The sequence below is a fragment of the Marmota marmota genome, unplaced genomic scaffold (genome assembly GCF_001458135.2).
Source record: "Marmota marmota marmota unplaced genomic scaffold, marMar, whole genome shotgun sequence".
NCBI classification, from domain to species: Eukaryota; Metazoa; Chordata; class Mammalia; order Rodentia; family Sciuridae; genus Marmota; species Marmota marmota.
In genome coordinates this window covers 15,514,762-15,535,910 of record NW_025999999.1, presented here as the reverse complement: position 1 = coordinate 15,535,910, position 21,149 = coordinate 15,514,762, and the positions used below count along the sequence as shown (strand labels likewise).

The following is a 21,149-nucleotide window of genomic DNA, read 5'->3' as shown; positions in this document are numbered from 1 at the left end:
AAATCTATGTTAAATATAGATTTAACTATTTTCTCTTGTAAGCCTTTGCATGGGTTAGGATAAGACAGTCCTTTTTCTTCCATACAATTCTTGGCAACAGATAATATATTCTAAAGTGGATGGTGCCGGACTGAGGCACTTGTTGGACTGGAGAAGATAAGACTTGGAGGATGTGGTTCAAAAGGAGACAGCAAAGCAAAGATATGAACGTATTGCTTCAGTAAAAAAATTAAGAGAATTTTAGACAGTTGTAGATAGAGAGAGGTGTTCAAAGGAAAAAGGAAGAAGTTTTGGTGTTTGTGGGGAAAAAAAAGAGGAGGACTAAAATAATGTTTGATTGTGGAGTCATCAAAGAACTTTTATGAGCATGATGTCTGATGTTGAATCCTGAAGCATTCACTTTGCTATAATGTAACCCCAACCCTTCATCCCATCTTTCTATAAAGACTGTTAGACACTTAAGCAATTGGGAGTGATCTGAAGAACTCAAAAAATGAGGGCTGAACTCGTACTGTGTGATTGTGTTGAATCTATAGATTATGTTGGAAAGAGTCTTCCAAATCAGGACTATAGAATGTGCTTCCATTTGTTTGAATCTTCTTTAGTTTCTTGCATCAGAGTTTTATAGTTCTTGAATAGAGATTCTTACATGTTTTATAATATTTTTATCTATATATTACTATATGGGGTGCTATTATAAATGGTATTTTTTTTCAAATTCCAGATTATTAGTAGTATTTAGAAAAGCAATTGACTTTTGTTCGGTAACCTGTGTCCTCCTTGCTATGCTCAATTTTTAGTTTCCAAGTAATTTTTTAAGTCAATTCTTTGGGATTTTAGAGAGTAAATCAAGTCATATGCAAAGATAGCTTTATTTATCCTTTACCAATGTGTGTATCCTTTATTTCCCATTTTTAGTTATTTCATTAATGAACATTCAGTAAAATGCTCTGTAGGAGAATGAGAGGGTGCATCCTTGCTTGCCTTGATCTGAAGAGGAAAGTGTCCATTTTCTCACCATCAGCTGTAATGTCCTTTATAGGGCTTTTATAGCTATTCTATATTTTCACTTTGATGAAAAATTTTATCACGAATCAAGTTGATGTGGTAGAATTTTCAAATGTGAAATTAGCCTTGCATCCCTGGAATAAATTACATTTTGTGTATAATACTTTCTTTATATTGTTGGATTTGATTTGTTAATATTTTGTTGAGAATGTTTATGTCTTTGTTCATTAGAGGTATTTGTCTATAGTTTTCCTTTCTTCTAGTATCTTCATTTGGTTTTTGTGTTAGGGTAATGCTACCCTCAAACAGTGAGTTTGGAAATGTTTGCTATGATTCTATTTTCTGGAAGATAATGGTAAGAATTGGTTTAATTTCTTTAAATATTTAATAGAATTCTCCAATGAAAGCAACTGGGACTATTTCTTTTAGGAAGACCATGAATTTCTGATTCTATTTAACAATAGATATAAGCATATTCAGATTTTCACGCAACTTTTTGTGTGAATTTTACTCTTTTGTGACTTCAAATAATTACTTCATTTCATCAAAGTATTCAAATTTGTGAACAGTTCATAGTATTCCTTTATTACTCTCTTATTATCTGTGCTGTCAGTAGTGATGAAATCTCTCTCATTTCAGTTACTGATGATTTGTGTTTGTGTCTTCTCTTTTATTTTCTTTTTCTAACATGACTGAGTTTTATTTTTTTATTGATCATTTCACAGAACGAGCTTTTGTTTCATTGCTTTTTCTGTTGATTGGTTTCTTCCAATTTAATTGATTTGTGCTTAAATTTTTATTATTTATTTTCTTCTGCTTGATATTTAAATTCCTCTCCTTTCTTTAGCTTCCTAAGTTGGAAGCTTAGATTATTGATTTTAGACTTGCTTCTTTTAAAATACATGTGTTTAATGATGTAAATATCCCTCTAAGCACTACTTTCACTATATTTTATACCTCCTTGGTTTCATTTTAATTTAGTTCCAAATATTTTCTAATTTTTCTCAAGTTTTCTTTTTCAACCAATGAAGAATATTTAGGAAGTATGTTACTTAATATGTGAATAACATAGAATTTTGCAGCTATCTTTTGTTAATGAATTAATTCCATTGTTTTCTGAGAACTTACTTTGTAAGATTTCCATTCTTTTAAATTTGTTAAAGTATTTTCATGGTCTAGAATGTAACTGTCTTGATGAAGTTTCCATGCTTAGGGAGTTTGAGGTGAATGTTTATTGAGTAATATATAAATGTAAATTAGATCAAGTTGTTAGAAGGGTTGTTCAGGACAACTATACCCTCCCTCACTGATTTCTACCTGCTTGATCTATTAAACAACTGAAAAAGGAGAATGGATGCCTCCAAATTTACTAGTGAATTTGTCTATTTCTTCTTTAGGTTCTATCAATTTTTGCCCCTAGATTTTTATTGTTAAATGCATACATGTGTATGATTGTTATGTCGTCACAATACTTATCATTATATAATACTCCTCTTTATCCCTGGTTTTATTATTCTAAAGTCTGATTTGTATGAAATTAATATACCTCCTCCAGTTTTCTTTTGTTTGGTGTTTCCATAATATAATATTCTCTCATTTTTTCTTTGACCTGTCTTATATATAAAGTAGATAATATGTAGATAAAGTAGATAATAAGTAGATATATTCATGTAGATAATATGTATTTAAGTCTTGTTTTTCTTCCTAACCACTCTAAATCTCTTTTTATTTTTTTATCCATAACATTTATGTTTAAAATGAATATTGATATAATTGGATCAATAGTTACTATGTATGGAACTTTTCCTATGTATTGCATTTATTCTTTATACCTACTTAAAAAAAAAACTAATCCCATTCTATCTCCTTGCTTAGCACAACTATTATTCTCCTTTAAATATTTTTCAGTGGTTGCCCTAGAGTTTGAAATGTACATTTTTAACTAAATATACCCTTAAATAACACTATACCATTTCACTTGCCATCAGTGCAGGTAATATATTACAATGTATTCCCAATTTCTTCCTCTTAGCTTGAATGACATTTTCATAATATATTGGATTTATTCAAATGTTGATATCATTTTAAACACTACGATTTAGATTGACTAAGAATAAAAAAAATATAATTTATTTTATATTCACTTATTCTTTCTCTAGTGTGCCTCTTTTTAATGTAGAGTTGAGATTTTGATCTATATTATTTTCTTCCTTCACAAAGAAATTCTTTTAACATACATTGTAGGGCAAAACTGTTGGTGATTAGTTCTTCAACTTTTTTTTATCTTAGAAAATCTTTATGTATTTTTATTTTTATTTTTTGGCTGTCACCTCTTTTATTCAAACTTTTACTGTTGATCCTAGATAGCCCAACAAAACAAGGAAAGGAGATATAAAATAAAGGAAATGTTACCTAAAGGTAACATTGTTGAAGGGTGATTTCACTTGATACAGAACTGTATGCTGGTAGGGTTTGTTTTTCTTTTTCTTTTTTTCTCAATTTATTCTACTCTCTTTTTGCTTATATGATATCTCAGAAGTGTGATGTCATTCTTTTCCTTATTCTTTTATAAATAAGATGTTTTCTGAAATTTTTTTATAACTTTAATCTTTGTCTTTGGTTTTCTGCTGCTCAAATATGATATACCTAGATGCGATTGTGTTTTTCTTTTTTGGGGATTTGTCCTCCTTGGTGTTCTTTAAACCTTCGGGGTCTGTGGTATGGTGTCTGTCAATAACTTGAGAAAAATTTCAGCCATTATTATTTCCAATATTTCTTCTGTCTTTCTTCTGTTTTTGACATTCCAATTATACACTCGTGTCAGCTTTTGAAATTATTCCATAGATGGTGTGGATTCTGCTTCTATTCTCATTACTTTTCTCTGTATTCCACTGTGCCATATCTTCATGTTCATTGATTCTTCCCTTGGCCATGTCCAGTTATCTGATGAGCCCATCAAAAGTATTTTTTTTATTTCTGTTATGGTGTTTTTGATTTCTAGCATTTCTTTCTCTCCTTCATCCATCTACTTGGATAAGTTATTTGTTCTTTCAGGCTGTCTACTTTCTCCACTAGAACTCTTATATTTCCATTTGAACTCTTATTTAATTATTTTAAATTTTCAGTCAGAGGATTCCAGAATCTGTTTTAAATCTGTTTGGTTATTATGCCTGTTTTGTTTCTTTAGAATGTGTGTTTCCTTGGGTCCTAGCATGCTTTCTAATTGTTGTTGTTGAGCGTTGAACACAATACATCAGGTAATTAGAAATGAGGTAATTAGGCCTTGGGTGTGAGGATTTATAGTAAGCTTGTTGTATTTGGGTAGTATTTAATGTTTGCTTAGCTGTGATTTCCATAGGCTTCCAGGTCTCTGGTGCCCTTGCTCTTGTCTATTCATGTATTTTTCTGGACAGAAACCTATTTTTTTTATTATACATGACAGTATATTTTGACAGATTTATACAAGCATGGAGTTCATCTTATCCCAGTCTTGTGGTTGTACCTGATGTGGAGATTCACTGTGGTGCATTCATATGTGTACATAGGAAAGAGATGTCAGATTCCTTACACCGTCTTTCCTATTTCTAACTGTTTTCCCTTTCCTTTGGTGCCCTTATTTTTGTATCCTCCATTTTCTTTGGACTCCTTAATAGATCCTGTTTAGAAATAGATCCTCTTTAGAGTCTTTTTGATATGGCAGCAATGTGATGGTGGAAGGAACATGCTGTGTTCTGTGCGTTTCATAGCTTTTGCTCTCCCTTTATGTGAGTCAAGAAGACAAGAGTGGGCTGGAATCAGAGAAATACCCTTCTTCCAGAAAGGAGAGGCTCCAGTCTTTCCACCTGGAATAAGTCCCTCCTTATATAGAACACTCTGGATGCTTTTCACAATGGTTACTTTGCCCTCTCCCTGCCTGAGCATGAGGGATGTGTTTTGGTCTCTTCATCCTTAGAACATGGTGAGTTTCCTATAAGTAATAGCCATGAAAGCATGACCTCATCCCCAAGTCTTCAAGCCCAAGTTTCTCATTCTTAAGTTATTTCACACTTAGCCTCCAGCCCTTCATCAACAATTACCATCTAAGTGTTCTACCAGTTGGGGACCTCAGTTACTTCTGCTCTGGCTAAGTAAATGACAACTTTGACTTTCTGTCTTCTCTTGTCTCTCCAGATTTTAGGGTGGGAGTTTGCCCTGTAAATTCAGTTCTCTGATGGGTCAAAGTAAACATTTGATTTTCTGTTTGTTCAGCTTTATCTTATTGTAGGGATAGAAGGGATGAAAGCTGAAAATGGGTGGCTTTTTTTTTCTTTTTTCAGTTATTAAATATACATTTTCTAACATATTCAAAAGGAGAAATAATAGTGTAATTAATTACTAAATCCTAGCAGTCATCTTTCCAGCATGAGGAAAAGATTCATGTTTCAACAATGGAAGAGCAGAAATTCAGAAGGATCCTGGGTCCCTGATAGCTTTGTGGAATTACCATAATCCTGTCTGGAGTTCTTCTGGATTCTCATTAAGTGAGAAAAAATTTAAACCTTTATTTTGTTTAAGCCACTTTTTCTTTTCAAGAAAATGAACTTAATCTTTAAATGAAAAAATATCATTTCCTCACCTCCCCTCTCTTTCCTTGTACAAGTACCCTTTATCTTAAAGTTCAAGAATAGTATACTATTCTCTCTCTCTCCTTCCATCCTTCATATCTCTTCTCTACCTTTATTTACCCTGACAATTATTTCTGTCTATTCTTGTTTTTACCTGGCATAGTGGATAATAGATAAATACTGGTTGGATGCGTGAATAGATTATCTTAATTATAAGTAATTCTAACCATATAAAAGCTGGGGGCTCACTCACAATTTATTTCCAGTATATATACCATGGTCCAACTCATAAATTGACAAGCGTGTCCTTACCTTACCTCAAGAACAGAAAATTTCCAAAGCCAAATCAAGGCTTGAAAAATTACCAAAATCATTTGTCAAACTAAGTACTTTAGCCAAATATCCAGGCCTCAGCAGGAAATATTTCTGCCCAAATTATCTGGATAATTTATTCAGTCTCCCACTTGGCTTTCTCTATGGCTTCCTATGGTCTTTGTAAGCCCGTGCAGCTGTAGATATGCCAGAGCTTGGCTCGGGCAGGATGCAGGAAGTGAGCGAGGTAAACACTGAAAATTCAATGCCAAGGTACAGGTATTTTCTCTTGACCTTCCTGGGTATGGAGCAGAAAAAACATTTGTAAAATGAAAATTTTACATGTCACATTTATCTTCTTAATACTTTTCATTACCTGAAGTTATATCTTGTTTTTCTTTATGTTCTGACTTTCTTATTTCCCCCTTTCAAATGTGACCTGTAAGAGGGCAAGGGTTATGTCATGTGATTCTCATAACAAGAAATTTGGCACATAGTGGATGATTAGTAAATATTTCTTGAATGAATGAATGAATCAATGAATCAATGGATGTATCAATGAACACTTCATAGAATGAATTCAGGGCCTTTGTGGAGCTTGGTACTAAGATTATTGCTTAGAATCAGACTGCCCAGGTCAGTACTCTGGTAGCCTTTTACCAACTGCTGTGACTGAATCACCCTGAATCACACTGTGGTGATTCAGTCACACTGAATCCATTTCCTTAGTCACAGAATGGGAGCAATGATTACTCTCCAGCATACCGAATGTACCAATTGTGAATATTAAATGAGATAATCTTTGCTAGTGCTTTTCATGCAGTATTTAATAAATGCTAGCTATTATTTATTATTTCTGTTTCTTCAAGTCGAAATTCTGTATTCATAGGATCTCACATGCTTCCTTCCCTCTTAGATATTCTTTTGAACTATAGAAACTCCTCAATTTATGAATAGTTTGTATTTATAAAAGTTGCATCCATGTACTCATTTTCTTATATGTATATTCTATATACTCATTTCTTATATGTTCTTATATGTTCACAGTGATTAAGTGGGCTCATATCTTGCAATCTCCATATGAATATTTCCTAAATAAGAGTCTGAGTTAGCTCTCTGCAACTTCAAAAGTAGACATTATTTCTTCTCTTCAATGATGATATATATTATGAAAAGCATCCTTTTTCCATAATGGGAGGATCTCATGTACACTGACAATCTGCTAAAGTCACTGTCTCCAAACTTGATGTACTCCATAAGTGGTAATAATGACTCCTTAGCAGCAGTGAACATGTGTGATTATCACTATTCCCACTCTTAGTTGCTATGAGATTTCAGAATAACCTTGAGGTTGAACCATCTGTGACTGTGACTTGCAACAGATTTCTTGGAGAGGGCTTTCTCTAAGTGTTGACTTAATTATAAACTCTTAGATCTCTGCTAAATAGACATAAGACTAATAGCAGCAGATGTTTATAATGATTACATAGATTCAAACTCCATTTTTTTCCAAAAATATTCTTGGTCTGCTCATTCAGTTCCTCCTACATGTAAGGAGGAACATTAGGCACTGGGGATACAGTCTGAGCACAAAGTAGTAGGACCCATGCCTATCAGAGCTCACTATCTAATAGCAGGAGACACATTAGCAAATGACACAAAAAAGCAAGTAGGTGTTTAATATGGTAAATGGTGATATGTTTGTTTGTTTCTTTGTTTGTTTAATACCAGGGATTGAACTCAGGGCATTTGACCACTGAGCCACTCCCTAGCTCTAGTTTGTATTTTATTAGAGATAAGCTCTCACTGAGTTGCTTAGTGCCTTCCTAAATTGCTGAGGCTGGCTTTGAACTCGTGATCCTCCTGCCTCAGCCTCCCAAGCCGCTGGGATTACAGGCGTGCACCACTGCACCCAGCAATGTTGTAAGAAGGAAAGCAAAGAAGATAAAAGAAAGTGAGAGGGCTAGAGAGTGGGGATTGCTGGGTATTAGGGAACAGGGAGCATAAGAAGGCCATAGTTCACAGAGAGAGAGAGAGATCAGATAAGGCCTCACTATTGAAGCACCATTTGGGCCAAGAACTTAAGTAGGTGAAGAAGAGAGCCATGTTGCTCACATAGGAAGGAATGATAAGGAGGCTGGAGTGTATAAAATTGGGTGAATAGGAGCGAGAAAGGTAAGAGATGACATTGTGAGTGTAGGTTTGAGGCAGGAACAGATCAAGCACCATGAAAGATATGCCTATTCTGTACTGACATAGTCCCATTTCCCAGCATATTATATAGTTTTGATCATTTTTACCTTTATGTTCCTTGTTATTAATATCTTTTAAACACTTCCTCCTTCAAGAGTTGTTTTATTTTTAAATGAAGTATTTCAAACCAATATATAGTAGGAAAAAAATAACTGATGCTATTGTAGCATTCTTATTTAACACATGTTAAAATATTTAGGGGTGGAGGAGAAAGAGAAAGGAATCATTCAAAAGCAAGATGGTAAAACACACCAACACACCATCCATTTTATATGAAAATATCTTGAAGAATAATAGCTAGGAGAAGAAGACAAAAATCCACATTAGTGTTCTGTAATGGAGCTGTTGTATGGTTCAGAACAGTTTTCAAATTGGGAAACCAGATAAGTCATCTGCCATTTTTTTTTAAACCTGTCATTGAATAGCTTTGAGGGTTTGAACCAGTCACTTTTCTTATTATATTTTCTTTTCTATAAGAGTAGGAAATTAGACTAATTGAAGATGATAATTACATGGCACATAGTCAGGAATCTCCAATCTAGAGCTCTTTGCAAATGGTTCCCAGATACCTACTGTCTTAGTCCAGTTGGTGTTGCTCTGATGTACCTGAGGCTGGGTACTTTATAAAGAAAAGAGGTTTACAGTTCTGGAGGTCTAAGAGCATGGTGCCAGCCTCTTAACATGGATAACAGCTTCATGACTGATAGCATCACATGACAGGAGCATGAATGGCACATGCAGAAGGATGATTCAGAGGATGCACAGGCTCCCTTAAGAAAACCAACGCTCATCTCTTGAGACCCATGGTCATTCCTTCCATGGGTGGAGCGTTCATGATGGAATTACCGTCTACTAGGCCTCATCTCTTAAAGGTTCCCACACCTCAACCCTGCCAAACTGGGGACCCAGCTTTCAGTATATAAACTTTGGGAGACACACATAATCAATACCCAAATCATAGCGCATACTTTATTGAATTTTCTCAGCACAGTTTTAGAGCAAAAATAAGTGAGATTACATGGAATTAAATTTGTTTAGTATATCTAGACCAAATGATCTGTTAAGTTTCTTTTAGTTTCAGCGTTTCAGTACTAGATGATGAAGTATTTAGCTCCAAGGGGCTTCCGGCATTCTCCCTTCTCCCATCCCCAGTGAAGGGCTACCTGAGGTGTCTCGTTTTCCCACCTGGATGCCTCCATTTATCCTGAAAGTAGAGGGTCCAAGTGCAAAGCAAATAGGTCACCTTTGGCTTGACTTGAGTCGCCTAGGTTTGGTATACCCAAGAAATCCCTGCAGGCAGAGGCAAGACCAGACACATCGTTGTTACATATCCAAGTCAGCACGTGATGGGGCTTGGGAGAAGGTGATACATTCTGCTTTTATGGATTTCAGAAGACATGAGGCCTGGCAAGGAGCACATGGAGAGGCTCATTTAATACAGAACATTGCTGGCTTAGCCACTGAGCTGTTTAGTACATATTAAGGTGCCTATCTGGCTGGGGCTACAGACTCAGAACTCCCCGGAAAAAGAATGGTAAACGTTAGTTTCTCAGAACTCAATTGTTTTTGTTAGGACATGTCCTTAATAGCAGAAAATATCCTACTAAATCCAGAGCTCTGAAATTAGAGATCCATTCTTTCCAAAGGGAAAGCTTTATTCTAAAATTAAGCACTTAATTTTATTCATGGAAACACCATCAGTACATCCTGAGGTATCCTTTGAGTGGTCATTTTTATATTTCCAAGCTTCAGGAGAGAGCTCTGGAATCGTAGTTCTAATTCCAGCTCTGTGACTGTGGTACTTCATTGATCTAAAGAGTCCCCTCAACCTCTGGCCACCCAGTGAATCACAGCTCTCAGGATGCTCATACTTGTGCATCTCCCAGTTTAGCTTTGGCCAATGGGACATTGGCAAATGTCACTCAAACAGGTTTGATAAGCATTTGAACACTTGGAGTAATACTGCCTTTACCCTGGGAGGAAGCTCAGGCTAGTATCCTTCTTGAGACTGAGAAAACATAAGGAGAAGACCAGTGACTCTGCTCCCAGCCCACCCTCCAGTGCCATTTAGCCACATGAAGGAACCCAGTGGAATCAGCAGACAAGCCAGCCAGACAATCCACAGAACTGTGAGCAACAAAAAGTTGTTTTAAGCCATTAGGTTTTGAAATTTTTGATTATATATAATTTTTGATTATTTCATGACCTTGAAACTTGAGTTTCCATAAGTTCTTGAAACTTGACATTCCTCTTTTATAAAGTGGGAGTAATGATGTTCATTGTATAGGGATATTAAATACAATGATTAATTCAACTACCCCTATAATGTCATAGTGGCCATTAAACTTTAAAAAATTATATTTTCTTATAATTATTGTTTTTTTTTCCTGCTGCTTTATCTATAAGAGGATAAAAAAGATGAATTTTGTTCCTATCATAAAATTTTGCTGCAAATTTTCCATGAGAACTATTTTGTAGTTCCATCAAGGATGACTAATCAAGATAAGTTTTCTTTCTCACAGAATACTTTTGGAAGTTGTTTCAAATAAGGAAAAGACTTGTCAAAACAATAATTTTGCCTAGATAATGTTGATTTGTTTTCAAATAATTCAATGACTATGCATTTTGATTGGCTGGTAACTACAGGGAGAGACTCTGCAGTACTAGTTTTAAAAGGCATATAACAAACTCAGAACATAATTGAGGAAAACAGCTTATTCATTTTGGAGGCAAAAACATCACCCCTCACATACCTTGATGCTGACTCAAGCTAAAATATGGCACAAATGATTTGCTACAAGAGTATATATTTGTGGAAAATGAAGTCTAATGGTGTAATTATGGAGAAAATCACAGCCCTGTTTACCAGGCATTCTAAACAAAATTTTTCTAAAGATGTGCAGTGGTAGATCAGTATGTTTGAAAAGATGATGTGCTTTGAAGTAGTTGAAGGATCCAGAGTGTGGTTCAGTCCATTGAAAATAGATTTACTGCCAGTGGAGAACATCATTATGCCCAATGGACATTCAAACTGAAATAAACAAAACAGGAAGAATATAGGATGATGAAATTACTTTAGCCTGATTCAGTATATTGTGTAATAGGATTCTCAGGATGTTATTGACTGAGTTGGTAAAAGCTAGAAAATGTATGCAACATTACTGGAGAAATTATCAGTATGAAGATACAAACCAATCCAGAAGCCAGTTAGGGTCAGACTTCCAGAAAGATTGGGAAAGATTTAAACTATTTTTATTTGAGATTCTTTTGGCTTCTTATGGAAAATTCTTGTAACTCTATGTTCCACTGGTAAATATTGGTGATAACTTGGATTATAATTACATATAAAAATGCAATAGGAACATGAACACTAGCAAATGTATGTGTCTTGGGCTCTGAGATCTTATTTCTAGGTATCATTATGTGACCTTGAATAAATAACCATATGGGTCTTGTCTTCTACATTTTTTTTAAAGAGAGAGTGAGAGACAGAGAGAGAGAGAATTTTTTTTTATATTTATTTTTTAGTTTTCGGCGGACACAACATCTTTGTATGTGGTGCTGAGGATCGAACCCGGGCCGCACACATGCCAGGCGAGCGGGCTACCGCTTGAGCCACATCCCCAGCCCTTGTCTTCTACATTTTAAAGATAAAGATATTGGAGATTATCTTACAGATATTCTTAAGCTCTTAAAATGCCCAATTTTCATTAATTTTGTTATTTAAGTTAGGCAAATATGGTAGGCTAAACACAGCCTTGAAAGATATATATGTCCTAATCAAAGGAATCTGTGAATGTTAACTTATAGGGCAAAGGGGACTTTGCAGATTGACTAAGTCAAGGATCTTAGAAAGGAATAAGTATCCCAAATTTTCTGGCCAGGCTGTGAATGCAATCATGACTCTCCTTATGAGAGAGAGAGGGAGTTTTGACTACAAATGAAGAAATAGTAGATGTGACAACAGAAACAGAGGTTGAAGTGATGTCAGGAAGGGGTCTCATGCCAAGGGATCCAGGCATCCTCCAGAGGCTAGAGCATGCAGGGAAGCAGATTCTTCCCCAGAAGCTTCAAAAGTGGCCAGTCCTATTGACACCTTGACTTTATGCTGGTGAAACTAATTGTAGACTTCTGGTACCCAGAATGGTAAGATTAGAAGTGTATGTTGTTTTTAAGCCACCACATTTATAGTGATTTGTTAAAGCAGTACCAGAAAAAAACTAATGCAACAATAAAAATCCAGAGGATTAACATGAGATTTAAATGACTAAATTGTGGAAGAGTGACTACTAACTCAATCGTTTATTAAAGCACTCCTTGGGAACTGACTATAGGATAGATATAAAACCTGGTGTTAAAGTTGAGATGTAAGTTAGTTGTATTAGCTAGGATGCTTTGGACTTGGGTAACAGAAAACCTAACCATACAGGCTGAAATATTAAAAGGAGATTTATTGGTTATCATGTAACTAAAACAGTTCCAAGGCAGGGCAGAAGTCAAGAATTATTCAACCAGATTTATAAATCCATTTCTCTGCCATGGTCTCACTCTATCCTCATCCACATACACTGTTTTATCTCAAGGCATAGAGAGATGACTACAGGGACATGTGTGCATACACAAGATCATCTCTTCTGCAGGCTCCTTTCTAGAGTGAGGAACTATCTTTCCCAGCAAACATCCATCCCCTCAATTTCTTAGTAACCCAAGTTGGATAATGTAATACCCCAGAGTTGATCCTTATAATCCAGGATTGCCATATTCTAGTTATTTGATGTCTATATTACTAAACTGATTCATATGAGGGGGGAATGATTACCTGTAGACCTCTCATACCACCTGTAGAATTGGAATTGGGGTCAGCTTTTCCTGAAGCTGTCTACAGAATGGATGGATACCTGAAAGAAAATCTTGGAGCTCTTCAGAATAGGAGAACAAATTCTAGAACTTTGCATTGCAGAAGTCTTCACACATACCACAAATAGATAAAGAAGGGGAGATGAAAGTTCAATCAAAGAGGTGCCTGATGAATGGCATTCTGTAGATACCCAAAAGTACTGTGGAAAAATGAACCAACTATGCAAAAGAATGGAATGCTGTCGGGTCATTTCCTTAGAGGAATAACATATAAATTAAACTTTAACAGGTGAGTGGGAGTTAAGTAGAAAATAGGGTAACTTTCCAGGCAAACAAAAATACATTGTTAAAAGCTCAAGTAGCATGAAAAGTGTGATAGAGTCAGAGCAGCAAGGAGCTCAGTGTAGCTGCTGAGTACCTTCTTCAAATTAGGGCAGGGGTAAAGTGTAAAGGTGCCATGGGAAATGAACCTGGCAGGCAAATGTGAGATTGGGTTACTCAACTTCTCAATTTTCATAGATTTTATAGTTCAGGACCTATAAAATCTATGAAAATTGCAAAATTTTGGCCTTCGTATCAGGATCCCACTGATATGGGATGGGAGTAGAAGAAACTATTTGGAAAAAGAATAGATAAAACATTGCAATTGATTGGAATAGGAGCTAAGGTCAAGTGGGTTGAATTGAGGACTATTAAGAAGTGTCTGGATGATTGAAAGATCTTAAAGTACTCAGGAATAAATTTAAAGTGCCCCAGGACCTGAAGTCCAGGAAATTAATGGGCAGCGGGAGAATGAGGATGGAGAAGCCCATGGCAGATTTTGTCAGCCTCTCCAGTACACAGACGTGGGTAGGAGGTGTGGCCATCTAGAGAGTTGTCTCAAATCATGTGACAGAAAGCACCCAGTACTAGATTCAAACCCAGGTCTAGCAGGCTCCAAAACTCACTCTTAAAACTTCTGCCATTTTGTTTACAATAGTTCTTTCTAGAGAGGTTAAGAAACACCTATTTTGAGAATGGAAACTGACACTAAAAGCAGTGATTTGTTCAAAGTCATATAGACACTTAGTAGTGGAGCTTGGCTTTAAAAACAAATTTCTCTTTTTTTTCATTTTTATTTGTTCTTTTTAGATATAGATGGCGGTACAGTGTATTTTGACATATTATACATACATGGAGTATAACTTCCCATTCTTGTGATTGTACATGATGTGGAATTACACATGTCATGTATTCATGTATGAACACAGGAAAGTTATGATTCCAACTCCAATTCCATTTCCACTATATGATCATCTCTCTATAAAATTTTGCTTTCTAGGGAACATTTTGTCCCTTTAGAACACACAAGCTGTTTCTGTTTATATAGCCAAACTGGTTAAATGCATAGATGCAAGCTTCTTCTTTGGATTGCTATGCTGGGTATTTAAAGTCTGGTAAATAGGAATCTCACTTTCTAATAATGCATTTGTTTTGAAGTAAAGAACAGAATTTGGGTTACCATGTCAAAAACCTCTTAGCATCTGAGGAGCATGGCTATGTCAGTGGCAAAGATCCAGGTGAAGCATCATGTCTGGGGCAAGGGGAAGGAACTAGGTACTTTTCAATATGAAGTAATGGGTGAGTTTACCTTTCCTATGTGGTTCATATAGTAGATCTATAGCTTCTTACTAGATGGGAGAATGGGAGAATCTAGTTGCAGCATTGTGGAAGGAAACTTCAAACTTTTAGACAGATTGGCATTTCAATTGCCAAGTCAACTCTGAAGTAGCCTCGTAGCTTAGGCCTCAGTTGCACACCCATGAGATGAGGAAGTTGGATTATATCATCTCGAATGTGACTCTGGTATTGCCATCCTAAAAGGAATTAACAAAATGCCATTACACTGAACTTTTTCTCTATGTCATTGCCAAGCCCTTATCATTATTTCAAATAAATGCCTCTGGGATGGATGGAACACATTTTTAGAAGGAAACTTTCTAGGAAATATTTCCAATAGCTTACTCCTAAAAGTCAAGCTGGGGCCTTCATAACACACCATACTTTAAGGAAATTTTGTTCTTCCCAGTTGAAGACAAGTGATTTAGAAAGCAGTTCTCGAGGGTGTTTTAATAACCAGATGGGCACCTTTCCCTGAGCTGGTTCAGGGAAGGGTTTTGGCTTTATTTCCATTGTTACTTTCTTCCTTGTCCATCTCTCACCTGAGATCTTGCTCCCTCCTGCTGTTCCCCACAGAAACTTTCTTTGTACTTCAAGTATTTCCTATGAGCTCTGAAGAGACACAACTTTGGTCTGTGCCTTTGTAAATTCTTTCTCTCCTTATAGTGATTAAAAAAAAACAGAATTGACAAAATTATTCATGCTTATTGTCAAAATTATCAAAAATAGTGAAAAGAATAAAGAAACAGGAAAAGAAAAAAAGCATCATCTATAATGTCATAGATCAGTAGCAACTCAGAGTTGTCAAAAGAAAAAATTTCAACAAATTTAGATAAGTGATTGCTTTTATTTGGGGTTTGTGAATTAGAGAGCATCTCATCTGCATGGAGAGGGGCTGTTCTGGGCAAGGCACATCACTTAATTCTTATAAGGTAGGTTGGTGCAGGAAAAGGGAAATAGCATAATACAAAACACAAATTAGCTAACTTCTGGCTGCTTCAGGTTACTTTGCCTGTGTTACAGCAGAGAGGGCTTCTTCACACAGGCCAAAACTGGCGCTGTTGGGGATTTGGCTATTGTCATTTGCTCCCGATTTCTAAGAACATCAGATTAACAATTTGCTTTCTGTTTGGGGACCTGGAACTTTCACCTGAGTTCACCATTTCCATTTGCTCTGTTGGGGTCTAGTGTAGGAGCTCATTCTAAATCAATAGTCTCCCAGAAATTTTACTTATTATTTCAAAATATTGTGTCCCCCTTTTAGACATAGGTGATTGAAAATATTTTAGCTTCAAAGTGTTGTGTCCTTTTAATTTTTTAGCATTATATCATAAGCACTTTCCTGTCCCGTTAAAAACTCCATGATAATATGAGCTTATTTTAATATTGTCAGGTTAAGGAGATGTATGACTCCAAAACAGAATAATCTATTCTAAATTAGAATAATATCTTTTAAAACTAATATATTCTGAAGCTAACCTAGAACAGATTATTCTGTTTAGGGAATACATGTTTCTTAACTAGTCTCCTACTGTGGAACATTTTATTTATTTATTTATTTATTTATTTATTTATTTATTTATTTATTGTGGAAATAAATCTGCCACGAATAACTTTGGAAATAAATCTTTACCTATGTTTCTGATTTTCTTTTTAGAGTATACACCTAGGAAGTAGAACATGAAGACTTTTAAGATTGGCTTTTCAAATTATGTTAATTTATAATCCTACCATTATGTATGAGAAAGCTTAACTTTACAGCTACCGAGATCAAAAGCAGCAGCCTCTCTAGAGAAATATCACTGTAGAATATAGTGGTATGTGCCAGAGTTTTACAATTCAGGGACAGAGTCCTAAGAAAAATAATTCTTAAGAAGCAGATGGTCAGCAACTAGCTGGGGGAAGTTAAATGCAGATGCTACCTTTCTGTTTTTATAACATGGCTAAAGAGCCAATCATTTTCCCTCACTAGTACACCAGCTCTGTGTCTGAAAATATTTGCTGATTTCAAGGCAGAAGCTCATTTTCATGCAGTGGAATTTTCCAAAGCTGCCTTCATGTTACCATCTAGCTCTTCTGTGCTGGGTCTGGGGCGAGCTAAGTTCAAGCGAAAGGCATGGAGTGATAGACCGCATAATTCATAAAGCACACAGGGTTCTGATTGGTGGTGTGGATAAATTATTCTCCCTCCAGTGTCTTTCAGTGATGAGCTTATTGCAAATAAAGGAGAGTTCCTTGAGGCCACAGAAGTGCTTAATAAACCACAGGGGAAATGTATGAGGGCTGCCGGATGGAACCCGGCAAAATGAGCCTCATTTTTACGTCAAACAGGCTGCAAGGCAGAGACCACTGCAAGGGAGAAAGGGAGGGAAAAACCAACCTTGGGCACCTGCAGCACCTGAGAAAGCTGAGTGGATTTTGAATTTAAAAAAAAAAAAAAGAAGGAGACACTTGTGTATACCAGGTCTCCTTAAGGGTGATCCCGAAGACTAGATTGAAGAGGGAGAAAGTAATAGAACAGAAGAAAGGAAACATGGGGTCAAGGGGGCAGAGGAGACAGATTTCAGTTCTGTTGTTTGTTTGTATTTGATCTTAGATTCTGTCAGACTTCCTTCGAAACAGACGAGATAGCTCGCAAATTAAAAACCTAATTAAACAAGGTAAGACATGTAACATTCACATCCAAAGTGGAAACCTTAAATTGTTAGGCCACATGGGATTTGACGATGTAGCTGACAAAGTCCAAAAGAACTTGTCCTTGCCAGTGTCACCACTGTGAATTCAGCGTCAGCCGAAGGAGCCTTTCTGTCTGTGTGTCTGCAGCAAGGTTGGTCTCATTCAAGGTTCATGCCCAATACTCCTGGATCCCATGACGTCATGAGTCGCATACATGGATGCAGTCTGTAAGAAAAGATGGCTTTATCACCCAAGGTGGTGTCACTCAGGCGGTTGACTCTGCAGGCATGCTTTTGTACTGAATATGCTCCACGTGAGACCTTGATCCGTATTCCAGAAGACCAAGTGAAAGTTAAGGGACAGGTGACGAACATAGTTGCTCGCCAGCCAAGGACCCTTTGCTTCTTTCGTCTCGGTCACTACACCCATCCCCAGCTACTCTGTGTATTGTCTTCTGAGGACTTACTTACTCCAGGGAATAGCCCTTCATTGAAGGCAGACTTCTGCCCTGGGAGGGAGACCTACAGCCTCATCTGGAACGGCCAATGACTGACTGAGGAGGGAATAAAAGAAGGCCAGACCCTTTGTCTCACAAGACAACATGAAGCTCCTGCTCCAGGGCCCAGCACACCCTTGTATCCAAACCATTAGGACCAGCTGTGTCCCAAGACCACAGCTCTGCCTCCCTATTCTGTTTCCTTGTTCTTTTCCTTTCGATCCATAGATTTTTCTACAGGAGTACTTCATCAATAAATTGTACGTCCAAATCCCTGCCTCAGGCTCTGCATCTAGATCTAAGTCAGGGGAAATGATTTTATCATAGATTTTGTGTATCTTTAAGTTTCTTAGAATAGATTGTAAGTTTCCTTAAAAGCAAGGTTCGTCTCCTCCCTCCCTTGAGACCTTGGGGGTCCTAACACATTCCCTTCCACACTGTAGGTCCTCAAGTCTTTAATGTCTTCTGAAATGACCTGTGATGCTGCAGAAGTACATGAAGGACCAAATTTTAAAGGGCCAAATATTAATATTCACAAATTGAAATATGTTATGGTTCAACTTTAGATTGGCGGGAGTCCCCGATTACATATTTGAAGACAAAATACCTCCGTGTCCTCCAATTCCAACATTTTGACACATTTCCTTTTTCTTACAATATTACTACCCCCTCTAGTCTACTCAGCCCTCTAGTTCTTTATTAGTTTTAAATACCTAATAGATAAATGTACTGGTTTTTCTTATTGTTGAAAGTATAAAGAAACCAGTTTGAGCCAGCTTAAGTAAGAAGGGAGAATTTTTGGAAGGATATGTTGGTGTTTTGCAGTATTCAAAGAAAAGATGGGTAATGGCCTATCAGAAAGAACAAAAACCAGGATAGCTTTGGCAACTTTAGGACAATTGTTCATAGTCCTTCTCTTTAGAGAACCACCATTTATATGACATGATCCCCTCAATCTCCAATTCTTTTGTGTCTTAGTTAAAATTCTCAAGCACATAGAATCAAATATGCAGTTCATTTGCCAACTCTCAGAATAACCAGTGTCAACTAGAAGACATGCATGGCTATTGGGGATCTGGCCCATTAAAGAGGAAAATTTTATGAGTAGGCTTGTGTTACACCACAAGGAAAAGATAGAATTTAGATGATAGTAGGATTATAAAAGCACCCCGGGGATCAAACTTTAAAGAACTAAAATGCATGTTGTCTTAGTCCTTCTTATGTTGCTATAACAAAATACCCAATGCAACATCATTTATGCAGAAGAAAGGTTTATTTAGCTCTCACTTTTGAAGGTCCAGGAGATTGATATCAGCATCTGCTCGACTATGGTGAGGACCTTCTGGCTCCATCACAACATGGCAGATGGCATCGTGGTGAACGGGCATGGAAGAGAGAGATTACATGGTTAGACAGAAAGCAAGAGGGATCAATAGTCCAAGCTTGCTCTTTATATAATAGCTAGCTCTACTGGGAACTAACCAGGGTCCCAGGAGGACTGCTTTAATGTCTTCTGAGGGCAGTAGCCCCAGTGACCTAATCACCTTCCACTGGACTCCACCTCTTGAAGTTTCCACCACCTCTCAATTTTGCCACAGAGAGGACCAGTCTTCCAGGACATGAGCCTTTAGGGAACAAACCATGTCCAAATCATAGAAGATGCCTTGAGTAGTTATTATCTACTAATGCAAACAAAAATTGAAAAATATCAACAGCATAAAAGCAAAACAGATTAGAAAATTTAAAAAAAATCAACAGACATGAGCAACACAATAGATAGGAGAAGGAAAGGGAATTTCAGGAGCCCAACCAGCAAAGGAATGGATAGAGTTAAGTGTGGTTGGTTGGAAGTGACCTGGCTTAGTTGGGACCCGGAGGACATTCTGGACAGTGGTTAGAAAACTGGTGCTAAAAGCAGACTTCGATGGATGATGAGGAGCAGAGATGGATTTATTAGATAATGGAGATGTGGGAACTTTCTGAGCAAAGGAATAAGGCTATCAAAATTATGCTTTTAGAAGATCAATCTGCTTACACCCACGGTCCTCAGAAACTTCTTTTAGGGGGAATAAAGTCATAATTTTCTGTACTTTCTGGATGTTTGATTATGTGGAGGCAGCCAAAATAAATGATTTATCATCTTTAGGGAACCTGTGTGTAGGAAGGTCTGCATAGCAGAGGCCTCTCAGTGGTGCATTTGCACACAGAAGGAAGAATTGGGGCAGTTTTCCCAAAAATCTTGACTTGAGGGTGAGAAACTAATGTGACTCCATTTTTGAGAAACCAGCCTCTACCTCAGAGCAAAGCCTGTCCAAGGAAGGGGGCGTGACCCTTGTCCTTGTAAAAACCCACAGAGCACTCCTAAGCACACACCTTGCTGAGTTGTTTGTCTGTAAATAACAGGAGAGGTCTGCAGCGCCAGGTGTCCCTGACTCAGTTAGGATAGGTGAGGACCCATGGCAACCTCCAATCAGTATGAGACAGGGAAAATACCTGGGATGCCAGATGACCCTCAAGTAGTTTATGGTGGTTGATAACATGTTGGGAAACCATGTAGTTTAGCACGTACACCCCTCGTGGCTTAAATCAATCAGTTCAAAGGGATCCCCCTCTTGTACTAACCAATCACCCCTCCCCAACTTGTTCCCGCCAGTGAATGTGCTAATCAATGTTAAGAGTTGTTGTTTGATTTTTCCGGTGGTATGGAATGATTTGCTTTGTGATGTTGTGACGCATAGAGTATCGCCCCAAAACCTATAAAATCTCACTGAACAAAGGACCGGGACTCACTCCTTAGGACCACTGCGTCAGGAATGGTTTTGAGTCCAGGCTTGAGCTTGCAATAAAGACTCTTGTGTGATTGCATTGGATTCAACTCCTGGAGGTCTATTGGGGTCCCACGAATCTGGCATAACAGAGGGGTCTCCTTAGCCTGGGCAAATCCTGGTTGTCACTACTGGGCCTGTAGTTTTTACACTAAAATTTGGTTTGATGTGGCATTATCTGCTTGAGTCGTGTAGATAGTGCCTCATTGTTCCACCTTTCCTGGTTTCTGTAATCAGGACTGTCCTGTGTCAAAGTTCTTAGGAAAAAGCCTGCCTCCCTGGGGGTGTTAGAAGCTCCTCCTCCGACCTGACCCCACTTCTGACTCTTTTTCCTTGTCTAGACTTCAGTCTCAGGAGGACAACTTGGAGTAGAAGCTCTGTTTAGCTGCTGCTGGTTGTCATCGTCGTCGTCGTTGTCCTCCTCCTCCTCCTCCTCCTCCTCCTCCTCCTCCTCCTCCT

At 37.2% G+C, this 21,149-nt stretch overlaps 2 long non-coding RNA genes across 7 annotated transcripts in view; one reads left to right on the top strand and one right to left on the bottom strand.

Annotated features, from left to right (window-relative positions):
- The window catches only part of LOC125617986, a 240,588-nt gene that overhangs the window by 386 nt on the left and 219,053 nt on the right, over positions 1 to 21,149 (top strand). The gene's annotated exons all lie outside the window — the stretch shown is intronic.
- LOC125617987 overlaps positions 15,521 to 21,149 on the bottom strand; it is a 122,414-nt gene continuing 116,785 nt past the window's right edge. For all 4 annotated transcript variants that reach the window (XR_007349190.1, XR_007349189.1, XR_007349191.1 and 1 more), the window contains one exon: positions 15,521 to 17,594. This is a non-coding gene — a long non-coding RNA (uncharacterized LOC125617987). The remainder of the gene's footprint in view (positions 17,595 to 21,149) is intronic.